This window comes from Stigmatopora nigra, unplaced genomic scaffold (assembly GCF_051989575.1).
Source record: "Stigmatopora nigra isolate UIUO_SnigA unplaced genomic scaffold, RoL_Snig_1.1 HiC_scaffold_24, whole genome shotgun sequence".
NCBI classification, from domain to species: Eukaryota; Metazoa; Chordata; class Actinopteri; order Syngnathiformes; family Syngnathidae; genus Stigmatopora; species Stigmatopora nigra.
The window spans coordinates 2791604-2804648 of record NW_027551603.1 but is presented as its reverse complement, the minus strand read 5'-3'; the positions used below and the strand labels follow the sequence as shown (position 1 = coordinate 2804648).

General features: G+C 48.3%; 44 pseudogenes; all 44 read left to right on the top strand.

Annotated features, from left to right (window-relative positions):
- Positions 1 to 4940: 4940 nt before the first annotated feature.
- Positions 4941 to 5059, top strand: LOC144182160 (5S ribosomal RNA; annotated as a pseudogene).
- Positions 5060 to 5300: 241 nt separating this feature from the next.
- LOC144188439 (5S ribosomal RNA) lies at positions 5301 to 5419 on the top strand (annotated as a pseudogene).
- A 56-nt stretch (positions 5420 to 5475) lies between these two features.
- LOC144187286 (5S ribosomal RNA) lies at positions 5476 to 5594 on the top strand (annotated as a pseudogene).
- Positions 5595 to 5650: 56 nt separating this feature from the next.
- LOC144189874 (5S ribosomal RNA) lies at positions 5651 to 5769 on the top strand (annotated as a pseudogene).
- Positions 5770 to 5825: 56 nt separating this feature from the next.
- On the top strand, positions 5826 to 5944 carry LOC144189543 (5S ribosomal RNA; annotated as a pseudogene).
- Positions 5945 to 6000: 56 nt separating this feature from the next.
- Positions 6001 to 6129, top strand: LOC144182690 (5S ribosomal RNA; annotated as a pseudogene).
- Positions 6130 to 6185: 56 nt separating this feature from the next.
- Positions 6186 to 6304, top strand: LOC144188084 (5S ribosomal RNA; annotated as a pseudogene).
- A 56-nt stretch (positions 6305 to 6360) lies between these two features.
- LOC144188415 (5S ribosomal RNA) lies at positions 6361 to 6479 on the top strand (annotated as a pseudogene).
- Positions 6480 to 6535: 56 nt separating this feature from the next.
- LOC144183969 (5S ribosomal RNA) lies at positions 6536 to 6664 on the top strand (annotated as a pseudogene).
- A 56-nt stretch (positions 6665 to 6720) lies between these two features.
- On the top strand, positions 6721 to 6839 carry LOC144188083 (5S ribosomal RNA; annotated as a pseudogene).
- Positions 6840 to 6895: 56 nt separating this feature from the next.
- LOC144188342 (5S ribosomal RNA) lies at positions 6896 to 7014 on the top strand (annotated as a pseudogene).
- A 56-nt stretch (positions 7015 to 7070) lies between these two features.
- Positions 7071 to 7199, top strand: LOC144185560 (5S ribosomal RNA; annotated as a pseudogene).
- Positions 7200 to 7440: 241 nt separating this feature from the next.
- On the top strand, positions 7441 to 7559 carry LOC144187731 (5S ribosomal RNA; annotated as a pseudogene).
- A 56-nt stretch (positions 7560 to 7615) lies between these two features.
- On the top strand, positions 7616 to 7744 carry LOC144185779 (5S ribosomal RNA; annotated as a pseudogene).
- A 56-nt stretch (positions 7745 to 7800) lies between these two features.
- On the top strand, positions 7801 to 7919 carry LOC144187730 (5S ribosomal RNA; annotated as a pseudogene).
- A 56-nt stretch (positions 7920 to 7975) lies between these two features.
- Positions 7976 to 8094, top strand: LOC144185076 (5S ribosomal RNA; annotated as a pseudogene).
- Positions 8095 to 8150: 56 nt separating this feature from the next.
- LOC144182796 (5S ribosomal RNA) lies at positions 8151 to 8279 on the top strand (annotated as a pseudogene).
- Positions 8280 to 8335: 56 nt separating this feature from the next.
- On the top strand, positions 8336 to 8454 carry LOC144191702 (5S ribosomal RNA; annotated as a pseudogene).
- A 56-nt stretch (positions 8455 to 8510) lies between these two features.
- LOC144185016 (5S ribosomal RNA) lies at positions 8511 to 8629 on the top strand (annotated as a pseudogene).
- Positions 8630 to 8685: 56 nt separating this feature from the next.
- LOC144191257 (5S ribosomal RNA) lies at positions 8686 to 8804 on the top strand (annotated as a pseudogene).
- A 56-nt stretch (positions 8805 to 8860) lies between these two features.
- Positions 8861 to 8979, top strand: LOC144189657 (5S ribosomal RNA; annotated as a pseudogene).
- A 56-nt stretch (positions 8980 to 9035) lies between these two features.
- LOC144181711 (5S ribosomal RNA) lies at positions 9036 to 9154 on the top strand (annotated as a pseudogene).
- A 56-nt stretch (positions 9155 to 9210) lies between these two features.
- On the top strand, positions 9211 to 9339 carry LOC144182795 (5S ribosomal RNA; annotated as a pseudogene).
- A 56-nt stretch (positions 9340 to 9395) lies between these two features.
- On the top strand, positions 9396 to 9514 carry LOC144191691 (5S ribosomal RNA; annotated as a pseudogene).
- Positions 9515 to 9570: 56 nt separating this feature from the next.
- On the top strand, positions 9571 to 9689 carry LOC144185015 (5S ribosomal RNA; annotated as a pseudogene).
- Positions 9690 to 9745: 56 nt separating this feature from the next.
- Positions 9746 to 9864, top strand: LOC144191256 (5S ribosomal RNA; annotated as a pseudogene).
- A 56-nt stretch (positions 9865 to 9920) lies between these two features.
- LOC144189656 (5S ribosomal RNA) lies at positions 9921 to 10039 on the top strand (annotated as a pseudogene).
- Positions 10040 to 10095: 56 nt separating this feature from the next.
- On the top strand, positions 10096 to 10224 carry LOC144183976 (5S ribosomal RNA; annotated as a pseudogene).
- Positions 10225 to 10280: 56 nt separating this feature from the next.
- Positions 10281 to 10399, top strand: LOC144184829 (5S ribosomal RNA; annotated as a pseudogene).
- Positions 10400 to 10455: 56 nt separating this feature from the next.
- On the top strand, positions 10456 to 10574 carry LOC144191889 (5S ribosomal RNA; annotated as a pseudogene).
- Positions 10575 to 10630: 56 nt separating this feature from the next.
- LOC144190574 (5S ribosomal RNA) lies at positions 10631 to 10749 on the top strand (annotated as a pseudogene).
- Positions 10750 to 10805: 56 nt separating this feature from the next.
- On the top strand, positions 10806 to 10924 carry LOC144184414 (5S ribosomal RNA; annotated as a pseudogene).
- Positions 10925 to 10980: 56 nt separating this feature from the next.
- Positions 10981 to 11099, top strand: LOC144188218 (5S ribosomal RNA; annotated as a pseudogene).
- Positions 11100 to 11155: 56 nt separating this feature from the next.
- On the top strand, positions 11156 to 11274 carry LOC144182312 (5S ribosomal RNA; annotated as a pseudogene).
- A 56-nt stretch (positions 11275 to 11330) lies between these two features.
- LOC144189650 (5S ribosomal RNA) lies at positions 11331 to 11449 on the top strand (annotated as a pseudogene).
- A 56-nt stretch (positions 11450 to 11505) lies between these two features.
- Positions 11506 to 11624, top strand: LOC144188923 (5S ribosomal RNA; annotated as a pseudogene).
- A 56-nt stretch (positions 11625 to 11680) lies between these two features.
- LOC144185675 (5S ribosomal RNA) lies at positions 11681 to 11809 on the top strand (annotated as a pseudogene).
- Positions 11810 to 11865: 56 nt separating this feature from the next.
- LOC144191255 (5S ribosomal RNA) lies at positions 11866 to 11984 on the top strand (annotated as a pseudogene).
- Positions 11985 to 12040: 56 nt separating this feature from the next.
- LOC144189655 (5S ribosomal RNA) lies at positions 12041 to 12159 on the top strand (annotated as a pseudogene).
- Positions 12160 to 12215: 56 nt separating this feature from the next.
- On the top strand, positions 12216 to 12344 carry LOC144183975 (5S ribosomal RNA; annotated as a pseudogene).
- Positions 12345 to 12400: 56 nt separating this feature from the next.
- On the top strand, positions 12401 to 12519 carry LOC144182870 (5S ribosomal RNA; annotated as a pseudogene).
- Positions 12520 to 12575: 56 nt separating this feature from the next.
- LOC144191887 (5S ribosomal RNA) lies at positions 12576 to 12694 on the top strand (annotated as a pseudogene).
- A 56-nt stretch (positions 12695 to 12750) lies between these two features.
- Positions 12751 to 12869, top strand: LOC144190573 (5S ribosomal RNA; annotated as a pseudogene).
- Positions 12870 to 12925: 56 nt separating this feature from the next.
- On the top strand, positions 12926 to 13044 carry LOC144184413 (5S ribosomal RNA; annotated as a pseudogene).
- Position 13045: the final 1 nt, after the last annotated feature.

Below are 13045 nucleotides of genomic sequence, written 5' to 3'. Positions count from 1 at the left end.
ATACATGGTCTGCAAGAAATGCAAGGTTATGCGGATGCTTTCGCATTGATATTTTGGGTTTTAAAATGAAATGTATTAAGAGGATAGAAAATCTGTTTAGTAAAAGGTTGATTTGGTAAAAAGCTTTGGATTTGGGAAATAGACCAAAATAGTCATTTTTGAGCAATTGTGGATTTCAAAGGGCTCTTAGTTAAAGGAAACTAGCTTTTGGAGGATAAAATAATATGAATACTATTTCAGAATTTTTTGATTATTCAAAATACTTTAATCCAGGAGGTTGGATGTTTAAAAGAAAAAAAGGCCAGGATGACAAAATTTACAAAATTATGGTATATTGGTGACGATAAGGTTTTTAAAACATTAAAGTTTGTAATTAGGAATTGTCTAACAAAAGGTTGATTTCTCTAATTTAATTGTTGTAGATTTTTGTTTTGGTAACAGGCTATGGGAAATGACTCTTGTCTTAAGTAAACATCATATGAGGTGATTTACAAAGTATAGTAGGTATTGAATTATTTGGCTGTTAACGACATCAGATGGGAAATTTACAATGCAATAGTGGCATGATAAAATTCATGGCATTCATCCAAATAATTAGGTGAATTGTAAATAAAATAATTGGTTTAGGATGAGCATATTTTCCCTAAGAATGGAGTAACATGGAATGTTTTTCAAAGTGCACTTGAAAGAACATTGTCTGTTGTCCTGGCGGGAGGAAATATGCTTTGTCACAGGTCATATTGGTGACTTTAAGGATATTACGGATTGGATAAGCATTGGTCAATTGATACAACCAAATAACGTTGCTTTTTACTGCTTTAAGGGCATGCAAATTGGTGAGAACTTTAGCAACGATGGGGTTAATACGCCTGAATGTTACAGTGATAACGAGTGGCAATAACAAGCTTAGATAAGGGAGGGAAAGGAGAAATTCTCCAAATTCCAGAATCTGGCTTAGAAACAGGTTATGTTAGTCGTTTTGGGTTTTTGACAGGATGTGGTAGTACATTAATTCTGGGAAATTTTGGGAAATTGGGGACCCCATATCTAAAACAAGTAGGCGTCATGTTGTATAAATTAGGCGTGGATGAATTTGTTTTACAAATGGGGGAGATTATCTTATCACCTGAAACAAGTAGAAACAAAATTGGATGGCCGCATTAAAAGGTGATTGGCATGCTATTAGAGGAAATTGGGATTTTCCAAAAACCTGACAGGGGGCCATTAGGTCATGGCGGCTGTGAAAATAAAAACCTTAGATGTGAAACTATTGCCACCTCAATTCGGGGAACAAACAGCTAAACTGATAGCATTAAAGAGGATATAACTTTGTGTGAAACTTGAAGGAAATTTTTTACAAACGGTTAAAATGCTAGAGTGGGGGTGTGTATATTAAAGGATCTACTAATGAATGCGGGGTGGATCCAGACTTTCCGGAATGTGGGGTATTCATGGCGTCCTCGAGAATTTGTGGATTTTCTCCGGGTACTCCAGTTTACTCCCACAAAATGAAATTATGGATGCTAGACTGGTTGAACACACTAAATTCTTTTTTTTATGAGTGTGAGCGTGAAAGATAGTTTGTCTTTTTGTGTTTTTTGATTGGCAGACCACCGAGACATAATCTATCAATAAAAGATCAATAAAGAAAATAATTTGGGCTTGAGTCAAGGGAAGACCTATGTCTCGACAAGGGGGAGGTGGCCTTGCTACAACGGCACTACAAGGCTTAGGGTTTAAATCTATATGCATGCCCACATATCCATTTCAAAAAAATACATATAGATTTTATTTTATTTTATTAGATCATATGGATATCATTCCACGATATGGAATTCCAGAAACTATTTATAGTGATAATGGCTCCCATTTTGTTAATATAATAGTTGTCTACCATCCACAATTGGCGGACCTTATATGAAGTCCTGTTTGGTAGACCTTACAAATTGTTATTATTCACCACACAATGACAATTGGATGATGAGGCGAATCTATCAGAGAAAAAAAAACGCACACACCAAATTTAGACTATCAGAGGGAGATTTTGCTTCTTAACAGGAAACGGACGAAGCGACGGTGATTCTTGAAGACTGGATGCTGATAAGCAGCATAAAAGAAGAAACATCGGAGCAACGCAAAGTGGGAGGGTCCTTGTTACTGAAAGGGGACACGGATGCACCTTTCCCACAGTAAGAAGGTTGTCTAAATTGAAACGTTTCAAGAGGAAAACTCCCTAAACAAAGACAAAAAGTCATGTTGAAAACAATTATTGCTTTTGGGGCAATGAGATTAATGATGATTGTGATTCTATTCCTTTCCACAGTAGGGTTGTTTTCTCCAGTTGGAGAAAAAGGCGGAGGCGTTTCAATTGAGGATACACCTTCTTACGGGAGGGTAAACCGAGAAACATACACATTTACATTTAATTAACATTACCTACTAAATCAAATTTCCAAAATGAAAATATATATTTGGACTCGGCGACGTCCCGGTTGCCATACAAAGGGGCAATCTATGGTGGGAAATATGTGTGGTACATTAACAGCAAAAAATTGAAGATTGGGAAAAGCCTTGTTGCAGAAATTGGTCAAGATTGGAAAGCTTGGACTGACATATTAACCTGTGAAAATGTATTTCTGAAACAGGGATTTCCCAAACGGGGGATAATTGGGCGCTGTTAATGGAGTGTAAAGAGGACAAGCACTAGGTGGAGCTACTTTGGTAAAAGGGTGGTCTCAATTGAAACATTGAGGGGACGGGTAAAATAAACTTTCTGACTTAATAAAATACGGGAAACACCAATATTAATTGAAAAGATTATTGCTCAGCAAGCAATACCATAAAACTATAGGGAACTCTTTTATATTGGGTTTGACGTCTCCATATAGTTTCAATTGAGACTAAACCATCTTACAAAAGATTAGGATAACCTACCAGACAAGGGAAAAAACGATGGGGTCTAACAACTCCCTCAATCACCATTCTTTTGGGGAAAAGTGTTTTTACAAATGAAAAAACGTGTCCTACTTGGCAAGAAAAAAAAAAAAAAAATATTGAAACAGTGTTTATCCTGTTACGCAGTAAATAGGAAGTCAATTTTTCCACTGTTTAATCATTTTACCTGCTTAAACCTTACAGGGCATGGTCTGAAGCTGGGGGCGATAAATGACGTGGTGTACCGGCGTTCTAAAACAAACTACACCCCTGATACCACGTTCTGGCCTATGGTGGCGGGGTGGTAGATAAATTATACGACTCCTGCCGAAACGCGGCAGGACTAGGTACTTTGGTCTCACTGCTCTTACCGATGTCTGTTTTTCCATCCACAGTGGAGGAGATACAATTGGCGGCTCATAATTCGGCTGAAGGGTCGACCCTCCCGACATCGTCGAGAGGCATGGAGGGAAGGAGATCCAACATACATTGATGCGATTGGCATCCCCTGGGGCGTACCAGATGAGTATAAGCTGGCTAATCAGATCGCAGCAGGTTGGGAGTCTATCTTCCTTCTAATCACCCCAAACAAAAATGTGGATAGAATAAATTACTTACATTACAATGTTCAAAACTTGGAAATTATACTGAACAGGGATTTGTGGCCATGAAGGAACAACTGGCAGCTACCAGTCTGATGGCGTTCCAGAATCGCATAGCGGTGGATATGATCCTTGAAACAGGGGGCGTGTGTGCAATGTTTGGAAAACAATGTTGCACCTTCATACCGAACAACGCGTCACCCAGTGGATCTCTCACCAGGGCCATTACTGGCCTGCAAACACTGAACCGCAATATGCAAGAGCACTCTGGAGTAGATACGTCCGCATTGTCAGATTGGTGGGATAAGACCTTTGGAAAATCTAAAGATTTGGCTACATCCTTCGTGGTTACTATAGGCACAATTACCGCTATCCTAACATTGTGTGGGTGATGTAGAATCCCGTTTGCGCTCCTTGCTAAGCCGACTTATAACTACTGCAATTGCCCCTACAAATTCTAAAGTACATGAGTTGTATCTTATGGGACGGTTTGGGGAAAGCAGTGAGGTCCAGGAGTACGGTAAATCCGAGGACCAATTGGACGAATATAATTATGTTTTTTCTCTTTCAGACCAGCCATGGGAGTAAGGAGTAGGCGGGAAAAATCACAGTCACCCGACATTACCATTTAGTGATTACTAAGAAATGACTAATAACATACATATTATAAAAACGGGGGAATGTTGGGTTTGTTCTGTTTTACTATTATAATAGTTATATTAATTCATTTCTTTATTAAATCATTCTCTTTCTTTTCTCTGTATGAATTCATTACTTTGTTAAATCATTCTCTTTCTGTTTTTCAAAAGTGTTGAGGTCACACCAAGTCATCTTTAACCTGGACAGCCTGTTCCAGGATGGTTATACAAACAATCCACCCAATCTGGGTCCTTGAGATTTGGTGGGCCCTTGGTGACGAGGACAGGGCTATTCGGACAATAACAAGAATATTGTTATCGTTATGTAACCGTACACTTCGGGTTTTTCTGTATGTAACGATTATATGATTATGATTATATTATATGATTCTTAGGTCAAGGAGGTTGTATAATTACTCTAATCTACATGTTGTTAGGTCTAGTCCCTGTTTTTGTTATTAGTAAAATACTTTGATTGTTATTGTAGTCCCAGATGTTGTTTTTACTCATACGTGATGGAATGATCAACAACTCTGTAACTTGTGACCATAAGAATGGGACGAAAACGTCTATTCGGGAAGACGTTCGGAAGTTGTAAGGTGACACTTGCTGTAACGCTCCCCTCCGGAGGCTTTTATCTGTTGTATCCATTTCTATTTAATTAAATGTCAATAATTGAATAAGATGTCTTCCTGCAGTTATTGATAATTACGGACGAAGGTAATTATTAATGAACCTGACAGTGTCCATCTGCTAGTGCAGTACCGCTCACGGCCATACCACCCTGAAAAGGCCCGATCTCGTGCGATCTCGGAAGCCAAGCATGGTTCGGCCTGTTTAGTACCTGTTTGGGAGACCGCTTGGGAATACCAGGTGCTGTGAGAACCATGCCCCGTATCTTTTTCGACATTTCATGGGTGTCCATCTGCAAGAGCAGTACCACTCACGGCCATACCACCCTGAAAAGGCCCGATCTCGTCCGATCTCGTCCGATCTTGGAAGCCAAGCATGATTCGGCCTGGTTAGTATCTGATTGGGAGACCGCTTAGGAATACCAGGTTCTGTGAGAACCATGCCCCGCATCTTTTTCGACATTTCATGGGTGTCCATCTGCAAGAGCAGTATTGCTCACGGCCATACCACCCTGAAAAGGCCCGATCTCGTCCGATCTCGGAAGCCAAGCATAGTTCGGCCTGGTTAGTACCTGATTGGGAGACCGCTTGGGAATACCAGGTGCTGTGAGCATCATACCCCGCATCTTTTTCGACATTTCATGGGTGTCCATCTGCAATAGCGGTACCGCTCGCGGCCATACCACCCTGAAAAGGCCCGATCTCGTCCGATCTCGGAAGCCAAGCATGGTTCGGCCTGGTTAGTACCTGATTGGGAGACCGCTTGGGAATACCAGGTGCTGTGAGCATCATACCCCGCATCTTTTTCGACATTTCATGGGTGTCCATCTGCATGAGCAGTACCGCTCACGGCCATACCACCCTGAAAAGGTCCGATCTCGTCCGATCTCGGAAGCCAAGCATGGTTCGGCCTGTTTAGTACCTGATTGGGAGACCGCTTGGGAATACCAGGTGCTGTGAGCATCATACCCCGCATCTTTTTCGACATTTCATGGGTGTCCATCTGCTAGTGCAGTACCGCTCACGGCCATACCACCCTGAAAAGGCCCGATCTCGTCCGATTTCGGCAGCCAAGCATGGTTCGGCCTGGTTAGTACCTGATTGGGAGACCGCTTGGGAATACCAGGTGCTGTGAGCATCATACCCCGCATCTTTTTCGACATTTAATGGGTGTCCATCTGCAAGAGCAGTACCGCTCACGGCCATACCACCCTGATAAGGCCCGATCTCGCCCGATCTCGTCCGATCTCGGCAGCCAAGCATGGTTCGGCCTGGTTAGTACCTGATTGGGAGACCGCTTGGGAATACCAGGTGCTGTGAGCATCATACCCCGCATCTTTTTCGACATTTCATGGGTGTCCATCTGCATGAAGAGTACCGCTCACGGCCATACCACCCTGATAAGGCCCGATCTCGTCCGATCTCGGCAGCCAAGCATGGTTCGGCCTGGTTAGTACCTGATTGGGAGACCGCTTGGGAATACCAGGTGCTGTGAGCATCATACCCCGCATCTTTTTCGACATTTCATGGGTGTCCATCTGCAAGAGCAGTACCGCTCACGGCCATACCACCCTGAAAAGGCCCGATCTCGTCCGATCTCGGAAGCCAAGCAAGATTCGGCCTGGTTAGTACCTGATTGGGAGACCGCTTGGGAATACCAGGTGCTGTGAGCATCATACCCCGCATCTTTTTCGACATTTCATGGGTGTCCATCTGCAAGAGAAGTACCGCTCACGGCCATACCACCCTGAAAAGGCCCGATCTCGTCCGATCTCGGAAGCCAAGCATGGTTCGGCCTGGTTCGGCCTGGTTAGTACCTGATTGGGAGACCGCTTGGGAATACCAGGTGCTGTGAGCATCATACCCCGCATCTTTTTCGACATTTCATGGGTGTCCATCTGCATGAAGAGTACCGCTCACGGCCATACCACCCTGATAAGGCCCGATCTCGTCCGATCTCGGCAGCCAAGCATGGTTCGGCCTGGTTAGTACCTGATTGGGAGACCGCTTGGGAATACCAGGTGCTGTGAGCATCATACCCCGCATCTTTTTCGACATTTCATGGGTGTCCATCTGTAAAAGCAGTACCGCTCACGGCCATACCACCCTGAAAAGGCCCGATCTCGTCCGACCTCGGAAGCCAAGCATGGTTCGGCCTGTTTAGTACCTGATTGGGAGACCGCTTGGGAATACCAGGTGCTGTGAGCATCATACCCCGCATCTTTTTCGACATTTCATGGGTGTCCATCTGCAAGAGCAGTACCGCTCACGGCCATATCACCCTGAAAAGGCCCGATCTCGCCCGATCTCGTCCGATCTCGGCAGCCAAGCATGGTACGGCCTGGTTAGTACCTGATTGGGAGACCGCTTGGGAATACCAGGAGCTGTGAGCATCATACCCCGCATCTTTTTCGACATTTCATGGGTGTCCATCTGCAAGAGCAGTACCACTCACGGCCATACCACCCTGAAAAGGCCCGATCTCGTCCGGTCTCGTCCGATCTCGGAAGCCAAGCATGGTTCGGCCTCGTTAGTATCTGATTGGGAGACCGCTTGGGAGTACCAGGTGCTGTGAGCATCATACCCCGCATCTTTTTCGACATTTCATGGGTGTCCATCTGCAAGAGAAGTACCGCTCACGGCCATACCACCCTGAAAAGGCCCGATCTCGTCCGATCTCGGAAGCCAAGCATGGTTCGGCCTGTTTAGTACCTGATTGGGAGACCGCTTGGGAATACCAGGTGCTGTGAGCATCATACCCTGCATCTTTTTCGACATTTCATGGGTGTCCATCTGCAAGAGCAGTACCGCCCACGGCCATATCACCCTGAAAAGGCCCGATCTCGCCCGATCTCGTCCGATCTCGGCAGCCAAGCATGGTACGGCCTGGTTAGTACCTGATTGGGAGACCGCTTGGGAATACCAGGTGCTGTGAGCATCATACCCCGCATCTTTTTCGACATTTCATGGGTGTCCATCTGCAAGAGCAGTACCGCTCACGGCCATACCACCCTGAAAAGGCCCGATCTCGTCCGATCTCGGAAGCCAAGCATGGTTCGGCCTGTTTAGTACCTGATTGGGAGACCGCTTGGGAATACCAGGTGCTGTGAGCATCATACCCCGCATCTTTTTCGACATTTCATGGGTGTCCATCTGCAAGAGCAGTACCGCTCAAGGCCATACCACCCTGAAAAGGCCCGATCTCGTCCAAACTCGGAAGCCAAGCATGGTTCGGCCTGGTTAGTACCTGATTGGGAGACCGCTTGGGAATACCAGGTCCTGTGAGCATCATACCCCGCATCTTTTTCGACATTTCATGGGTGTCCATCTGCAAGAGCAGTACCGCTCACGGCCATACCACCCTGAAAAGGCCCGATCTCGTCCGATCTCGTCCGATCTCGGAAGCCAAGCATGGTTCGGCCTGTTTAGTACCTGAATGGGAGACCGCTTGGGAATACCAGGTGCTGTGAGCGTCATACCCCGCATCTTTTTCGACATTTCATGGGTGTCCATCTGCATGCGCAGTACCGCTCACGGCCATACCACCCTGAAAAGGCCCGATCTCGTCCGATCTCGGAAGCCAAGCATGGTTCGGCCTGGTTAGTACCTGATTGGGAGACCGCTTGGGAATACCAGGTGCTGTGAGCATCATACCCCGCATCTTTTTCGACATTTCATGGGTGTCCATCTGCAAGAGCAGTACCACTCACGGCCATACCACCCTGATAAGGCCTGATCTCGTCCGATCTCGGCAGCCAAGCATGATTCGGCCAGGTTAGTACCTGAATGGGAGACCGCTTGGGAATACCAGGTGCAGTGAGCATCATACCCCGCATCTTTTTCGACATTTCATGGGTGTCCATCTGCAAGAGCAGTACCGCTCACGGCCATACCACCCTGAAAAGGCCCGATCTCGTCCGATCTCGGAAGCCAAGCATCGTTCGGCCTGGTTAGTATCTGATTGGGAGACCGCTTGGGAATACCAGGTGCTGTGAGCATCATACCCCGCATCTTTTTCGACATTTCATGGGTGTCCATCTGCAAGAGCAGTACCGCTTACGGCCATACCACCCTGAAAAGGCCCGATCTCGTCCGATCTCGGCAGCCAAGCATGGTTCGGCCTGTTTAGTACCTGATTGGGAGACCGCTTGGGAATACCAGGTGCTGTGAGCATCATACCCCGCATCTTTTTCGACATTTCATGGGTGTCCATCTGCAAAAGCAGTACAGCTCACGGCCATACCACCCTGAAAAGGCCCGATCTCGTCCAAACTCGGAAGCCAAGCATGGTTCGGCCTGGTTAGTACCTGATTGGGAGACCGCTTGGGAATACCAGGTCCTGTGAGCATCATACCCCGCATCTTTTTCGACATTTCATGGGTGTCCATCTGCAAGAGCAGTACCGCTCACGGCCATACCACCCTGAAAAGGCCCGATCTCGTCCGATCTCGTCCGATCTCGGAAGCCAAGCATGGTTCGGCCTGTTTAGTACCTGAATGGGAGACCGCTTGGGAATACCAGGTGCTGTGAGCGTCATACCCCGCATCTTTTTCGACATTTCATGGGTGTCCATCTGCATGCGCAGTACCGCTCACGGCCATACCACCCTGAAAAGGCCCGATCTCGTCCGATCTCGGAAGCCAAGCATGGTTCGGCCTGGTTAGTACCTGATTGGGAGACCGCTTGGGAATACCAGGTGCTGTGAGCATCATACCCCGCATCTTTTTCGACATTTCATGGGTGTCCATCTGCAAGAGCAGTACCACTCACGGCCATACCACCCTGATAAGGCCTGATCTCGTCCGATCTCGGCAGCCAAGCATGATTCGGCCAGGTTAGTACCTGAATGGGAGACCGCTTGGGAATACCAGGTGCAGTGAGCATCATACCCCGCATCTTTTTCGACATTTCATGGGTGTCCATCTGCAAGAGCAGTACCGCTCACGGCCATACCACCCTGAAAAGGCCCGATCTCGTCCGATCTCGGAAGCCAAGCATCGTTCGGCCTGGTTAGTATCTGATTGGGAGACCGCTTGGGAATACCAGGTGCTGTGAGCATCATACCCCGCATCTTTTTCGACATTTCATGGGTGTCCATCTGCAAGAGCAGTACCGCTTACGGCCATACCACCCTGAAAAGGCCCGATCTCGTCCGATCTCGGCAGCCAAGCATGGTTCGGCCTGTTTAGTACCTGATTGGGAGACCGCTTGGGAATACCAGGTGCTGTGAGCATCATACCCCGCATCTTTTTCGACATTTCATGGGTGTCCATCTGCAAAAGCAGTACAGCTCACGGCCATACCACCCTGAAAAGGCCCGATCTCGCCCGATCTCGTCCGATCTCGGCAGCCAAGCATGGTTCGGCCTGGTTAGTACCTGATTGGGAGATCGCTTGGGAATACCAGGTGCTGTGAGCATCATACCCCGCATCTTTTTCGACATTTCATGGGTGTCCATCTGCAGGAGCAGTACTGCTCACGGCCATACCACCCTGAAAAGGCCCGATCTTGTCTAATCTCGAAAGCCAAGCATGGTTCGGCCTGGTTAGTACCTGATTGGGAGACCGTTTGGGAATACCAGGTGCTGTGAGCATCATACCCCGCATCTTTTTCGACATTTCATGGGTGTCCATCTGCAAGAGCAGTACCGCTCACGGCCATACCACCCTGAAAAGGCCCGATCTTGTCCGATCTTGGCAGCCAAGCATGGTTTGGCCTGGTTAGTACCTGATTGGGAGACCGCTTGGGAATACCAGGTGCTGTGAGCGTCATGCCCCGCATCTTTTTCGACATTTCATGGGTGTCCATCTGCAGGAGCAGTACCGCTCACGGCCATACCACCCTGAAAAGGCCCGATCTCGTCCGATCTCGAAAGCCAAGCATAGTTCGGCCTGGTTAGTACCTGATTGGGAGACCGCTTGGGAATACCAGGTGCTGTGAGCATCATACCCCGCATCTTTTTCGACATTTCATGGGTGTCCATCTGCAAGAGCAGTACCGCTCACGGCCATACCACCCTGAAAAGGCCCGATATCCTCCGATCTCGGAAGCCAAGCATGGTTCGGCCTGTTTAGTACCTGATTGGGAGACCGCTTGGGAATACCAGGTGCTGTGAGTATCATACCCCGCATCTTTTTCGACATTTTATGGGTGTCCATCTGCAAAAGCAGTACCGCTCACGGCCATACCACCCCGAAAAGGCCCGATCTCGTCCGATCTCGGAAGCCAAGCATGGTTCGGCCTGGTTAGTACCTGATTGGGAGACCGCTTGGGAATACCAGGTGCTGTGAGCATCATACCCCGCATCTTTTTCGACATTTCATGGGTGTCCATCTGCAAGTGCAGTACCGCTCACGGCCATACCACCCTGAAAAGGCCCGATCTCGTTCGATCTCGGAAGCCAAGCATGGTACGGCCTGGTTAGTACCTGATTGGGAGACCGCTTGGGAATACCAGGTGCCGTGAGCATCATACCCCGCATCTTTTTCGACATTTCATGGGTGTCCATCTGCAAGAACAGTACCGCTCACGGCCATACCACCCTGAAAAGGCCCGATCTCGTCCGATCTCAGAAGCCAAGCATGGTCCGGCCTGGTTAGTACCTGATTGGGAGACCGCTTGGGAATACCAGGTGCTGTGAGCATCATACCCCGCATCTTTTTCGACATTTCATGGGTGTCCATCTGCTAGTGCAGTACCGCTCACGGCCATACCACCCTGAAAAGGCCCGATCTCGTCCGATCTCGGCAGCCAAGCATGGTTCGGCCTGTTTAGTACCTGATTGGGAGACCGCTTGGGAATACCAGGTGCTGTGAGCATCATACCCCGCATCTTTTTCGACATTTCATGGGTGTCCATCTGCTAGTGCAGTACCGCTCACGGCCATACCACCCTGAAAAGGCCCGATCTCGTCCGATCTCGTCCGATCTCGGCAGCCAAGCATCGTTCGGCCTGGTTAGTACCTGATTGGGAGACCGCTTGGGAATACCAGGTGCTGTGAGCATCATACCCTGCAACTTTTTCGACATTTCATGGGTGTCCATCTGCAAGAGCAGTACCGCTCACGGCCATACCACCCTGAAAAGGCCCGATCTCGTCCGATCTCGGAAGCCAAGCATCGTTCGGCCTGGTTAGTATCTGATTGGGAGACCGCTTGGGAATACCAGGTGCTGTGAGCATCATACCCCGCATCTTTTTCGACATTTCATGGGTGTCCATCTGCAAGAGCAGTACCGCTTACGGCCATACCACCCTGAAAAGGCCCGATCTCGTCCGATCTCGGCAGCCAAGCATGGTTCGGCCTGTTTAGTACCTGATTGGGAGACCGCTTGGGAATACCAGGTGCTGTGAGCATCATACCCCGCATCTTTTTCGACATTTCATGGGTGTCCATCTGCAAAAGCAGTACAGCTCACGGCCATACCACCCTGAAAAGGCCCGATCTCGCCCGATCTCGTCCGATCTCGGCAGCCAAGCATGGTTCGGCCTGGTTAGTACCTGATTGGGAGATCGCTTGGGAATACCAGGTGCTGTGAGCATCATACCCCGCATCTTTTTCGACATTTCATGGGTGTCCATCTGCAGGAGCAGTACTGCTCACGGCCATACCACCCTGAAAAGGCCCGATCTTGTCTAATCTCGGAAGCCAAGCATGGTTCGGCCTGGTTAGTACCTGATTGGGAGACCGTTTGGGAATACCAGGTGCTGTGAGCATCATACCCCGCATCTTTTTCGACATTTCATGGGTGTCCATCTGCAAGAGCAGTACCGCTCACGGCCATACCACCCTGAAAAGGCCCGATCTTGTCCGATCTTGGCAGCCAAGCATGGTTTGGCCTGGTTAGTACCTGATTGGGAGACCGCTTGGGAATACCAGGTGCTGTGAGCGTCATGCCCCGCATCTTTTTCGACATTTCATGGGTGTCCATCTGCAGGAGCAGTACCGCTCACGGCCATACCACCCTGAAAAGGCCCGATCTCGTCCGATCTCGAAAGCCAAGCATAGTTCGGCCTGGTTAGTACCTGATTGGGAGACCGCTTGGGAATACCAGGTGCTGTGAGCATCATACCCCGCATCTTTTTCGACATTTCATGGGTGTCCATCTGCAAGAGCAGTACCGCTCACGGCCATACCACCCTGAAAAGGCCCGATATCCTCCGATCTCGGAAGCCAAGCATGGTTCGGCCTGTTTAGTACCTGATTGGGAGACCGCTTGGGAATACCAGGTGCTGTGAGTAT